The 13774-nt window shown below is 39.9% G+C and overlaps 1 long non-coding RNA gene across 4 annotated transcripts in view; it reads left to right on the plus strand.

Moving 5' to 3' along the window:
• The window catches only part of LOC140639838 (uncharacterized), a 119421-nt gene that overhangs the window by 61747 nt on the left and 43900 nt on the right, over nt 1-13774 (plus strand). For 2 of the 4 annotated variants that reach the window (XR_012036484.1, XR_012036482.1), the window contains exons 4-6: nt 4934-5014; nt 9638-9870; nt 10987-11227. This is a non-coding gene — a long non-coding RNA (uncharacterized lncRNA). Of the gene's footprint in view, nt 1-4933; nt 5015-9637; nt 9871-10986; nt 11228-13774 lie in introns of those variants that run through there. The other 2 variants (XR_012036485.1, XR_012036483.1) reach the window with 2 other exon arrangements.

Below are 13774 nucleotides of genomic sequence, written 5' to 3' on the forward strand. Positions count from 1 at the left end.
AGGTCAGTGTTCATCTTTGGTGGTTACGTGACACTGGGATGGTTTTTACCAAGACTGTTAACCTTGCCCTCATTCACCTCACAGAGCTGTTGAGTCCAATTCTGACTGATGGTCCGGCATACCAGCTATACACAGCCCACAAAGAAGCTTCAGGACAGTGAGCAGCTAACAAGCCTCCTTCTCTTCCAGGCCTTTGGAGCTGAAATGTCCAGATACACTACCTCTCTAGGGAACATTAAAGGCAATAAGAATGCTGCATTCTTTGGTGTGTAAAGCCACACCCTCTAATGCCATCATTACGGAGGCTTTGGTCACCAAAAGAAAAAGCCACAGAAATGTAAATACAGTTCATTTGTAGATGCCATGGTAGAGGTAAGCTCCAGGTATCCACACCCTCTAGGGACATCATTCCATCTGAGGGAGGAGATTTTAAAAATGTCTTAAGCAGGAAACTTAGAACACTTCCAAGACATGAGCTGTTTGTCTTGCTCAGGCCTGTCTGCTGGCTCCCTCTAACTCAACCTAAGTGAGTGCCGAGCTCAACCTCTCCTCAACCTCTCAGGTCAGAACTAAGAAAAGAAAATGAATCTCCAAATCCTTGCCCCATACTCTGTTGACCTCAGTTAAGAAACCTGGTGCCAACTGGCACTAAGTGTAGGGTGGCACCAGCAGTCGACTTGGCATTCCCTGCCTGGCATCTTCTTGCTGGGCAGTGACTCAAAGTAGTCTTTCCATCTGCTCCCTCCTTTCCCCCACCTCATTTTCAATTAAACAATCAGGTACACAAATTAGCATTGGAACCAAAATGGTTTCCTGGGAAACTAATGATAAAAATCCCAGTTTTAAAACATTTTCTTTGCAACCTAGAGAGCAAAGCCATGTCTTTCAAGAGGACAAAAGCCCTGAGCCAGAGAACTCCACCTTATGTAAAAAAGTGTCCCTGACCAGAGATTCTGGAAGAGATGAAAAGTGCTATTTGAGGCTTTCAGAACATGCTTTATGTATTTTCCTATTCTTACTCCCACATAATCCTTGCTCTCCAGTCACTCTTGACTGTTTTTACAGAAATGAAATATTTCCTTGTTAATTAGTTTTCACTGGGGACCTCCTTCCTGAGCTCTTTAGAATGCAAGCAGCTGGAGGATGGGTCAGGATTTTTGCCATTGTCAGGTGGACCTCTCCATATTATATGTCCATCCAGAGAAGTATACCCCCTGGAAATTATCTCAGAAAAAAATTTACATTCCAATAATAATATATGCATTTTGTATGATAGTTCATAGTTTACAAAATGCCTTCATATATATTTCCTCAATTTAACTTCACAATAGTTGGAGTAGAAACAACAGGTTCAATATTCATATGAATATCCCTAATATTCAGTATTCATGTGAGTATCTGTAGAAGCATTCATTCAATTGGTGAATATACTGAGACCCTCTGTGTGTCTGGCCTTGTGGAATGCACTGGGGAACAGAGCTATCAAAACATTAGTTCTTGGGCAGCTCAGGTGGCTCAGCGGTTTAGCTCCTGCCTTCAGCCCAGGGCCTGATCCTGGAGACCTGGGATCGAATCCCACACCAGGCTCCTTGCATGGAGCCTGCTTCTCCCTCTGCCTGTGTCTCTGCCTCTCTCTCTCTCTCTCTCTCTGTCTTTCATGAATAAATAAATAAAATCTTTAAAACAAAAAACAAACAAAAAAAACCCATAGTTATTTCTGGGAGGAGCTGAGTCTTGTGGGAATAGAAAACAGACAATTAAAATCTATATAAACACTCTTGCAGATATGTACAGCATGATGAAGGAACACATGAGAGGGACCCTTAGTGCAGAATTTGAATATCAGATAATTTCTTAATCTGAAGAAATTAAACTTCTTAATAATGGAATTTCTGATATCCTAATAAACTAGTAAGGGAGCTGTTGCAGGGAGGCTTTCCCAGAGACCCCCAAATCACATACCACTGGCTGTGTCTTACCTGGAAGGTATAAGTATACTATGTATATAGTATGTATGCAGTGCACATACAGTTATAGTATGAAACCAGAATTTGTGTAGTAGTCATAACATTGGATATGACTCTAAATTGCCAGGCCTGGGGGGCACCTAGGTGGCTCAGTGGTTGAGCATCTGCCTTCAGCTCAGGTTGTGATCCCAGGGTCCTGGGATTGAGTTCCACATTGGGCTCCCTGCAGGGAGCCTGCTTTTCTCTCTGCCTATATCTCTGCCTCTCATTCTGTGTCTCTCATGAATAAATAAATAAAATCTTTAAAAAAAAATAATAAATTAATTAATTGACAGGCCTGATTCTTTCACAATATACCAGGATCCGTATGCTCTCCAAAGGAGTATTAGACTTCTGATGTAGAATAACTACTTCTGAATGCAGCCTCTGCTTAAAACAGTTTATAATCCCCCTTTATTGGCATTTTCTTCAGAATGTGGAGGTAATATTTCTCCCCTTTTTTCTCTTGTTTTCTAAATACACATACATACTCATGCTAAACAATCCAGTATCACTCAAGTATACAATTTAAAAAATGAAAGTCTCCCACAATCATCTACCTCCCTCTGCCATATGCTGTTGATAGTTTGCAGCATATCTTCCCAGGTTTTTATTTTTTTCCTTGAAGATTTTATTTCTTTGAGAGAGCGGGGGAGGGGAGCAGAAACTGGGGGAAGGGCAGAGGGCTTCAAAGGACAAGCAGACTTCCCACTGAGCCCCTGATGTGGGCTCCATCCTGGGACTCCAAGATCATGATCTGAGCCAAAGTCAAACACTTAACCTGCTGAACCACCCAGGTGCCCCCTTTTCAGGGTTTTAAAAATGTATGTGTTTATACATTTTTTTTAGCAGAAATGTGACATAATATACATCGTATTCAATACCTTGTTTGAGGAATAGCTCTCTTAGATAGCTTTACATCTTGGCACAGAGTCAGCATTCATTTAAGTGACTGCCTAGCCATTCATTATGCAGATGCACTATAAATTATTTAAGCAAACTTATGGCAAATGCTGGGCTATTTTTAATAGTTTTTCAGTTTTATACACAATGCTGTAATAGCCTTACAAACACTTATTTGCTCATTGGTTTGAGTATTTCTTTAAAACAAATCCCTAGAAGTTGAATTGATAGCATGTTCTTCACAGATCCTCAAGGGGGGCAGAGCTTTAACATTTAAGAATAACAAATCATCTAAAAACCTATTTGTCAAAATACAACTTAACATTAAGTGGGGAGGAGGGGAAAGATTTACAGAGAAGCTACTAACTGGGAGTCAGTCACAGGGCTAGAAACTTGTGTTATCTCATTACTTCTAAAAATTCTGAAAATTATTGTTCCCATTTTAGGGATGAGGAAATTGTGACACAATTGTGAGAGGCTAAACTTTTCCAAGGTTACATAGTTATCAAATGGAAGAACCAGGATTGGAGCTTAGGTCTTTCTGACCTGCCTTTAAGTAGGATAAACTCACATTGCTGGTTTCTTGATTTAAACTCCAACTGACTCTAAAGAAAATCTCAAAAACGTTTTGATCAGTTCCAGAAATGCTGAAATAAATACACATTTTATCACAGACATTACACATCTGAAACATAAATTCTGCTATTAATTATAAAATGTCTCATTAACTTAGTCACCTCTTCTCCCTGTTCTTACTGAATAACAGTGCTGTTTATAAGAAAAATGCATCCAAATACATACACTTCTTTGTTCTGAAATCCTTTTGCTCTAGGTTTATGTAAATCCTGTTATTTAAAACATTGGTAAAGAAACAAGCTCATTATTAAGCCAGTTTGGCTACACCCTCCATTGTATTTGATGGAACTAACCTGTTATCGGAAGAGCCTATACTTTCCTTATTAATTAACCACCTCTTTCCTTTCAACCTGCCTTTGAAAATTCAGTTCTATAGTATTCTTCAGGGTTTCTTTCTGGGGCAGTTTCTTCTGGAAACAAAATACAGAAGTTATGAGATGAAATGGGTAACAACAAAAAGAAAGAGAAACCAGGAGGCCAAAAGAATAGTACCCAGATATTTCACCTCTTCTCTGAATGGTTGTCTCAATTGCTTCAATTTGGATCATCAGCTCACAAGGCAATATTAATGTTTTCCAATGTAATGTTTTACTCACGTAATTTGCTCTTCAGCACTGGGTTTTCCTTTTCTCAAATCTTTTTTGGCACCACTCTTAGGTGCTCCCTAGTCTCTGCATACCCCAGCTACATCCCTTGTCACATTGTTTCTCATCCTTCCTCATTAGACTGAGAGTTTCTTGATAACAAAGACCATTGCTCTGTTATTCTGCCCTGAATTCAGAACACAGCACGTAGCACATGATTAGTGCTCAAGAAATATTTGTTGCTTGAATGAATATTTTCAGGAGCATTATTTCCCCTAAACCTTCAGTCAAAGAAGCACACTCCTGGGTTGGCCTGATATAAGTGATAGATACACAGTCACAACATAAAGTCAGGAAATTTGATGGCTGTTTTCCTCAAGTGCAGTCTGTTTTCATCCTTCACACATATGAACACAGAGCTCAGCACTGTACATTCACCCAGAAAGGATCCATTCATATCATAAGCATTAGTAAACAATGTTGATTTCATGGAAGATTTTGCAGGAATATTAGGGAAGGGTAAACTACTTAAAAGTCTTGATCAGACTCATTTGTTCTCTGAGGTCTTTTCTTTCCCATAAGCTTCCTCCCTCTATTATACAGGACAGCTCAGTCCTCCCCTGGCTTCTTTCTCTAGACTTCCATGTCCACACCTATTAAAACATCTGCCTTTCAGAGATAGTGGGTGTGTGTTAAAAATAGCATTTTCCCTGTCATATCAGCATTTTCAGTTATTAGTACTTAAATTAGATTTTCAACAGCTTTAAGCACTCTAATGTAAGCAAAAAATCTTGCTTCTTCCAGGCATACCATTTTTAGTTATCCCCTACCTCTCCAGTCCAAGGAAGAACTGGTTGTTTCTTATTGATGACCTCCATCTCACAGGTAAGTAAGATCCTTTGTGTTTGGCTGTCAGGCTCACTTCATCACCTCTTACACCTCATGGTTTTTAGCCCTCAAAGAAGAGGCCTTCTCACCCAAGGCCCTGACGTCACCACACCAGCTGAGGCAGAAACTTTTTTCACCTGATGGTTGGTGTCTCCTCTCTGGCCTTTAGGAAATATTCTTCTCCCTTATTAACTTTAACACTTATAATACAAGTGCAAATATATTAATTTGCTCACTGCTCACTACTATGAGTCAGGCACTGTGCTAAGCACTCTTTATACATCACCCTGTTTATTTTAGTTTTTTAAAGGTATTCATCTACAAGTTACTTTTATTTCTCATTAAATGAACACAGAGTTCATTAATAACAGTTATGTTTATTATACATATCCATCAGTGCAGCTTTCAATACCACTTGAAACATGCATGTCATCCTAGAGACGACTCAATTTTCCAGATACACATTACTGCAAAGCCATTATAATTTACTGAGGAGGTATTTGGTTAAAAAAATAAATAAATCATACTGTCCATCTGAATCAACTCTTGCTATTGGACAAGAGTTTAACACTATTTATCTGGTAATTCCTGCGTTAACTGGAATGTATTACCATAATTTTCTTTTATGTTAATGTAACCTTCAAATTTTGCAGAATTTTATAAAGTCATTCATTATTGTAGCAGATAGTTTAATGCAAAGATTGTACTCAACTAATGGAAGTCCAGCAAGGACTTTAATATTAGTCTAGTCTAATATTTTAAATTAAGCCAATTATCAATGAAAAACCCACTGACACATAATTTTTTGAAAATATGTTCTTATGGGGGCAGCTGGGTAGTAACTTAGTTGGTTAAATGTCCAATTCTTGATTTCAGCTCAGGTTATGATCTCAGGGTCCTGAGATCAAGCCCCGTGTCAGGCTCCATGCTCAGCATGTAGTCTGCTTCAGATTCTGTCTCTCCCTCTCCCTCTGCCCTTCCCCTTGCTCACACGTGTCTTCTCTCTCTCTCAAATAAGTTTTAAAAAAGAAAATATGTTCTCTTGAAGTTTCTATGTTTAGTCATGACAGTAAAATAATTCTTTCAAATTAAGACACTAAAGGGGCAATGCAACTCCCACTGAAAATGTTCTAAGAATAATTTACATTTCAAACAGTGCCATGTTACCCTAAGACAGCCCTGTAAATGGTTATTATTCTTATTCTTATTCTCGTTTCACAGATAAGAAAACTTAGGTGAGGGGAAATTAAGTAATTTCCCTAAAAGTGCTTAACTCACATGGGGTTTAAATGCAGCTCTGATTTCTAAGCTTATATGTGTGCTTTGATCCCACTCTCTCTGAATATAGATCCAGCATTACCTCCTTGCACCTAGGGCAATCTGAACATTCCCTTCTTCCTTCCTATCTCGTGTTGATCTAGAACTACTCAGAGGCCGTGACCTTACCTTTGCCCTACAGGCCAACTAGGCCCTGGTCAACTGTCTTGCTCTTAACTCAAACTATGTAGCTTCCACTCACCATTGGCACAGATGGCTCTGGATCCCTCTTTTCCCTTTTTTTGTTTTTTTCATGCTGTGTCCTTGGCTGATGTGCTGTTATCTTTTTTCTTCCTCTTCAGTATTCCTACTTAATCTCTACTGAGAAAAATAAGATGCCAAACTCCATCAGCATCTGACCCAACCCCAAGAAACTTCCTAATTTTTCCTTATTATGTCATCTTTGAAAGGTCCCAGCAATTCTTAAAGGTTCCCTTTATTCTCTTAAAGAAAATAATTTTTGTCAAATGTTAAGTAACTCGAAAAAGATCTCTATGTTATATTATTAAATGAGAAAGGCAGAGTGCACAAAATGGATATGTTACCATGTAAAAAGGATAGAAAAACTACCTGGCTTTGGTAGTTTTGAGGTGAAATGAAGATTTTGACTACACAGATGAGAAATAGGGGCAGGAAGGGATTCCACTATATAGTTTTGGTAATTTTTTGATATTTAGACCATATTACTATATTACCAACTTTAAAAATTATATGAGTGATTTTTTTAAATAAGAAATATGAGTAACCTTCCTGATGGGCAGGAGAAGGTGTTTTACAATAATGGTAAACAATCATAAAATATACTAAATGAATAAAATAGTTTTGGGTAAGACCAGAAAGACAATGAACCTATTCCAGAGGAACATTCAGGCCAATGAGTATTTCACATAAATCTGGTAATCCAAAACACCCAGCATTATGGGCAATTTGGGCAATGGTCTGAAAGCAATCAGTTGAGAGTGGAAAGCACTGATACAGCTTTACGTGTCGTGTTTCTTGCACCACACATGCCTAGGGGTCAGGGACTTCTTTCTCATACAACTAGAACTCAATAGATATTTAGTAGTAATAGGAAAAGATTGCCACACAGAATCCCTTTAACTCTGAGAGGAGCAAGAAGCCATTTCAGTGTGATTTGTTGAGTCCTAAAAAGACAACAGAACCTTTTGGGGGCACAGTTTAGTTGATATCAACTCAATCTCTACTTAATAGCATAAAATAGAGGGCAGTTAAGTAAGCAGCTGTGCCCTCATTCACATTCCTAACCCAAGTCTTGGAGAATGGATAACTTGCCCTAGCCTACTCCAATATGGTTCATAATACAAGTGACTTGAGGAAGCTAGGATCAATTTTCAGGGAATCCAAGAACTTTGCTGGCCTTAATTTGTTACCTCCCAAATATTCCTGAGCACATCCTAAAGTAGAATGAATCCCCGAAGCCATCCCTAGAAGTGATTGGTTTCCTGTTTTCTTTGGCTTGGAGATGACCAAGGGTTGACACCCCCAACCTCTCACATCAAGATCAGAATGGATTGGACATAACATATGGCCTTCTCTATGTTCAGCTCCATCTTCCTAGCATCTTGGGACCAGGATAAATGGCAGCTGGTTTCTGTCATATCTCTCTTGTAGCAGATGTGATTTCATCCAGATAGTATTTTAAGATTTAAGGGTATGGGGGAGGCAGAATGGGGCAAAAGGAGAAGTTGAGTTTAATTCAGTCACAACAGAGACTTCAGTTGATCCCTTGGGGACCTCTAACCTAGAGTGGCTCTTCAGAGCTTTCCAGAATTGAGATAAAGGAAGGAGTGGGCCTTCTATTATTGTGTAGATCCATCCTTGGATTTAGGCTACCAAAGGAAGGAGGTATAACCTGTTTGAGACTGCTCCCTTAGGCTAAAGGCAATTCCTGGGGAGGGACTCAGTTATGGAGCTTCAGCAGAAAACACTCTTAGCAGCTGAGAGAATAGCTACTTTGATTTACAAAGAGGATCTGGCAGATCCTCTGTACAGATCTGTACAGATGCAATGAAACGCCGGGACACCTGCACCCCGATGTTTATAGCAGCAATGTCCACAATAGCCAAACTGTGGAAGGAGCCTCGGTGTCCATCGAAAGATGAACGGATAAAGAAGATGTGGTTTTTGTATACAATGGAATATTACTCAGCCATTAGAAACGACAAATACCCACCATTTGCTTCTACGTGGATGGAACTGGAGGGTATTATGCTGAGTGAAATAAGTCAATCAGAGAAGGACAAACATTTTATGGTCTCATTCATTTGAGGAATATAAAAAATAGTGAAAGGGAATAAAGGGGAAAGGAGAAAAAATGAGTGGGAAATATCAGAAAGGGAGACAGAACATGAGAGACTCCTAACTCTGGGAAACGAACTAGGGGTGGTGGAAAGGGAGGTGGGCGGGGGGTGGGGGTGACTGGGTGATGGGCACTGAGGGGGGCACTTGATGGGATGAGCACTGGGTGTTATTCTATATGTTGACAAATTGAACACCAATAAAAAATAATTTTATAAAACAACAACAACAAAAACCCAAAAAGATCTGGACAGCACACAATGGCATCTCCTACGTAATCAAACACCTCTAAATGAATACCAACAAATGCATCATGGGTCTGAAAGCAGCTTGCAGTTAGCTCAGAGAATACGGTAGTATGAAATCTAATGGAGCTCTGCTCTGGCTGAATATGTTAGGAAAGTTCTTGAAGCCATAATTGTCTGTGTATGATTACCTTCTGACTCTGAAATTGCCAGTTCAGTAAGCGAAAGGAGGCTGATTAAAAGCCATATCTATTCTAAAACTCTCAGGGGCAGGGCCTCTCAGGGCTAATTCAAAAAGAAAATTCTTGCTACAGATTCTTCCACATTTTTTCCATTTCTCTGTATTCCATGAGCAGGTGGCCACTACCTGCAGCTGATAATTATAGACTTTATGCATGCCATACTATGAAAGGAGCTTGTGTGTGGTGCTAGGGCCGTTAGGGAAGTATGCAGCATATATCTGACCCTGTAAGAGGGGGAAATATCCTTTTGTTATGGGCCATAGGGTTTTCAAGGCTGCTATCCATGGCAAATGTTCACCATGCTCAAAGTCTAACGGCCAAGCATACAACCTTTTAAGAGCTTGTCAGCACAAAGTCCATTCACTGAAAGCCTTGGCTCTCCCATGCAGTAAGCAGGTAATCAGAGCCATATTGTGTTCCCCTCTTTGTAAAAAGGTAAAAGTTCTATAGCTTACACCACTGAAAATATTGAATGTTGCGCATTTAATTTTCAATAGTGATGATGGTGATAATGATGATGATGGTGATGACAGAGAAAATGCTGCCACAGACTTTGTAGATAAAAATGGATGTTTTGAACTTTGGCAAAACATTTTCTCTTCTGAGATGGAACAAGGCAGCCATTTTGACAATAGCTAAGAAAATGACATAGCAGTTCTGGACAGGAATATTACAAAAGCTGTATTGAAATTACAAGAACAATTGAAACAAAGAATTGGCCCCAACCTGGGTAAGTATGCTCTCCTCTCTCAATCTACTCCCAATTCACATCCACTGATAGCTGCCAGACAGATGTTTATTTGATTATTCTGGATATTGAAAAATGTTGTATCATTGTATTGCTATTATTAGAATTTTTATTCATATTGATAGTCACTTAGGTAATTTATAATAAGATGTTCATAACCTAAATTAGATCACAAAGTGATGATAGGAAAAAGTGGAGTGTTTTCTATTGTGACAACAATAATTTTGTTCTTTCTGATTTCTAAAGTGATTACTTGAGACTATGCTAAAAAAATCACACATTATTTGTCCGATCATATGGATTTTTTGTAATTAGAGGCAAAAATGTGAAATTTTGGAAGTAGAGCTTACTTTTGAAGTTATTGACTACAAGTCCAACTTTTACAAATCAAGAAAGAGTCCCAGAGAACTGGAAATGCCCATGGTGTTACATTCAGGACAAGGATCCAGGCCTCCTAATTTTCTGACAGTCTTTTTTCCACTAGAAGAAACACATGCTCTGATTATTAATATTATACGTATATGTTGGTGGCACATTTTTTTGATTAAAAGAAAAGGAAAATCTAGATGCCTTTTGACTAGACCATATCCAGGATTATTTCTTATGTCCCAGAGAAAACTAAATTTGAGACTAAACTCTAACTTAATTTGAGTCTCAGACATAGATGGTTATTTAACCTGGACTCTGCTCAAGCATATCAATGTGTGACTTCACAGACTGGGATTTCAGCATTGCTGGCTTTCATGTCATTGTGCCCAGAATCCTCATAGACCTTAGAGAGTGGTTATGACAGCAGCACCTAGTGAGACTTCTTTTTTTTTTTTTTTTAAGTGCTTTATTTATTTATTCGAGAGAGAGAAAGAGAGAGAGAGAGAAAGAGACAGAGCCCAAGAGAGGGGAGGGGCAAAAGGTGAAGCTGACTCAGAGCTCAACCCGGGGCTTGATCCCAGGATTCTTGAGTTTATGACCTAAGCCAAAGGCAGCTGCTCAACCAACTGAGCCACCCAGGCGTCCCAAGACTACTGAAACTCTTAAAAGATACCAATATGTTTATAGATCCCAATGTCCCCCCCCTCCCCGCCTCCTTTTTTTTTTCAGATTCCCACATAATGGGACACACTCACAAATGATGGCATGGATACATTTTTCTACTAAGAAGAGTTGAATTGTGTTCTGCTAAGGCTAACTCTGCAGATCTGGCTCTACATACTCCAATGTCCTAGAGAGATCAGAATATAAGTCACTTGTGTAAAATATCTCCCATCTTTGTAAGCATAGCCAATGCAAGTGGTGTAAAGATTTTTTAAATAAAGCACCAGCCTTTCTTACTTTCATTTCACAGGGTTTTTCCATGGCTGCTAATTCCTAGGGATGTAAATGTATGTTTATACATCTTGAGGGTCCAGTTTGGGAGGTGGAGGTATGCATGAAGATAAGGCATATTCTCTACAATGATGTACAGCCCATCCTAACTCGTACACCTACTCTGCAATGCAGGATGTTGATACATGCTGATTTGCAGACAATGTATTTATTTCTTCAAATGAGGGTATTGCAGATTTGTGTTGCTGGGGACAGATGACAGGATCTACCAGCTGAAACCTGACAGAGTACCAGTTGAGTTCATAATAAGCCTGAAAATAGTGCTTTAATGTGCATCTATCTCCCGGAAGGCTGCAGTTCCTTACAAATATCCTTCCTTTTTCTTTCCCTTTTCATTTATTCCAGAGTTTTCATTATGGGAAAGAGGGGTCCCTGGGAGAATGACTTATACATGTGAACCACAGCCCAAACATCTCATGGAAAGGTTCCATGGAATTGAGATTTTAGGATTAGTTAACTAAGGCTATCATAACAAAGTATCACATTCTGGATGGCTGAAATAACAAAGTTACTGTCTTGCAGTTCTTGAGGCTAGAAGTCCAATATTAATGTGTCAGCAGGAGTACTTCCTTCTGAGGGCAGGGTTCCGTGCCTCTCTTAGCTTCTGGTGGGTTGCTGGCCATCTTTGGTTTTCCTTGGTTTATAGATGCATCATCCCAACCTCTGCTCTCATCTTCACATGGAGTTCTTCCTGTTTGTCTGTCTGTCTGATATGCAAATACCCTATTTCCAAATAAGGTCACATTCACAGGTACTGGGGGTCAGGACTTTAACATCTTTTTGGAGGGACATTTTTCAATCCATAACAGAGCTTCTAATGTGGGTCCAAGAAAGACAATGGGAACCACTGGATCAGGCAGATACAGCCCTAATCACCCTGTTTTCCTACCTCCTTGAGATAATGCCTCATTCCCCATTCCTCCCCAGCCATATAGGGGCAAGGCTTTTTTTTTTTTTTTTTAAGATTTTATTTATTTATTAATGAGAGACAGAGAGAGAGAGAGAGAGAGAGAAAGAGAGGCAGAGACACAGGCAGAGGGAGAAGCAGGCTCCATGCAGGGAGCCTGATGTGGGACTCTATCCTGGGACTCCAGGATCATGCCCTGGGCTGAAGGCGGCTCTAAACTGCTGAGCCCCCTGGGCTGCCCGGGGCAAGGCTTTTCTGAAGGAAAGTCTCTGTTGGCGGCCTATGATGGCATAAAGCTTCTTTATGTCTCCTGAGGCTTTCAACCTACTATCCTGATTCTAGGCCTGGATTTCTATGCTTCTGATACCCAGCATCTGCCTACATTTTTGATCCCTCGTGGTAGAGACAAATTGTCTGTGTCTCTGGTCCTTTTCATCTAAACTTATGGATGAGGCAATATAATATAAGGGTTAAGAAGTTGGGCTCTGAAGCCAGACTCTCAGCTCTGAAACTTCCTAGATGTGTAACCTGGACAAGTTGCTTAAACGGTGTTCCTGTGTCCTCATCTGTAAATCCATCACCTCCAAAGAGTTGTTAAGATGATAAAATGAAATAATTTGTATGAAGCAGTTAGAACCATGCCTGGCACATAGTAAACACTAGTTAGCTGATATTATTATTAACTTATTGCTGGCCCAGTGAGCTAGCACTGGTTCTTGGAGATGCAGGAAGGGCAAGGGTGATGGGTGAAGTGCAGCATGAGGAGAGGCCCCCAAGGATGAGCAGTGGGGGAAACAAGTCCCTGTAGGGCAAGCATCAACAATGGGGAATCAGAGGAAGCCAGGACTCAGAAATGAAAGAGTAAATGAGAAGGCAGCAAAGGAGGTTAGCCTTATAGTGTAATGGTCAGCACTTTGGACTCTGAATCTAGAGAAGGCAGCAAAGGTTCAGCATCTGGGCAGCAGACCCTTAGAATGAGACGAAGAGTCTGAGAAAACAGTGCAGAGACTTCTTGTCTGCTTTCTCCCTGGAAGAATAATGATCTCAGAGTGTGGGCAAGCTTGAGCTTCAGCAGGTATACCTGAAGGTAGACCAATAGTACGTGTGTGTGTGTGTGTGTGTGTGTGTGTGTGTGTGTAAGCTGCAGGATGTTTGTTTTTTTTTTTTGCTCCATTACCCTTTACCTAAAGTACTCTTCTATTCTATGTTATATATTTAGTCTAAGAAGACTTTGGGGACCATCCTCTTTCTCACCCTTCAAGCTTTCTCTCTGTTCTCTCAATCTCAAACCCATGTCTTTCATCCAGAACAGCTGCCACCCTGGACTGCTGCTGCCAGCAGAAGTGCTCTGCTTGCAAAATTCTCTGTTTGGTTGTCGCTGTTTGGCTATTACCCCACTGCAAAAGAACAACTCAACAAATGAGTTTAAACTATTCACTTTTCAAATATTAGGTTAAGGCTATCTGACGTTTGATCAAGATATGGTGGATAAGAAATCGCTGCCCCTCCTAAAAATTTAGGTTATGATTCAAGTGCTCTTTTAAGAAGCATTTCAGAATGTTGACTGTATGCATTATCCCAGTGCCCAGCAACCGT

Source organism: Canis lupus, chromosome 9 (assembly GCF_048164855.1).
Source record: "Canis lupus baileyi chromosome 9, mCanLup2.hap1, whole genome shotgun sequence".
Lineage (NCBI taxonomy): Eukaryota > Metazoa > Chordata > Mammalia > Carnivora > Canidae > Canis > Canis lupus.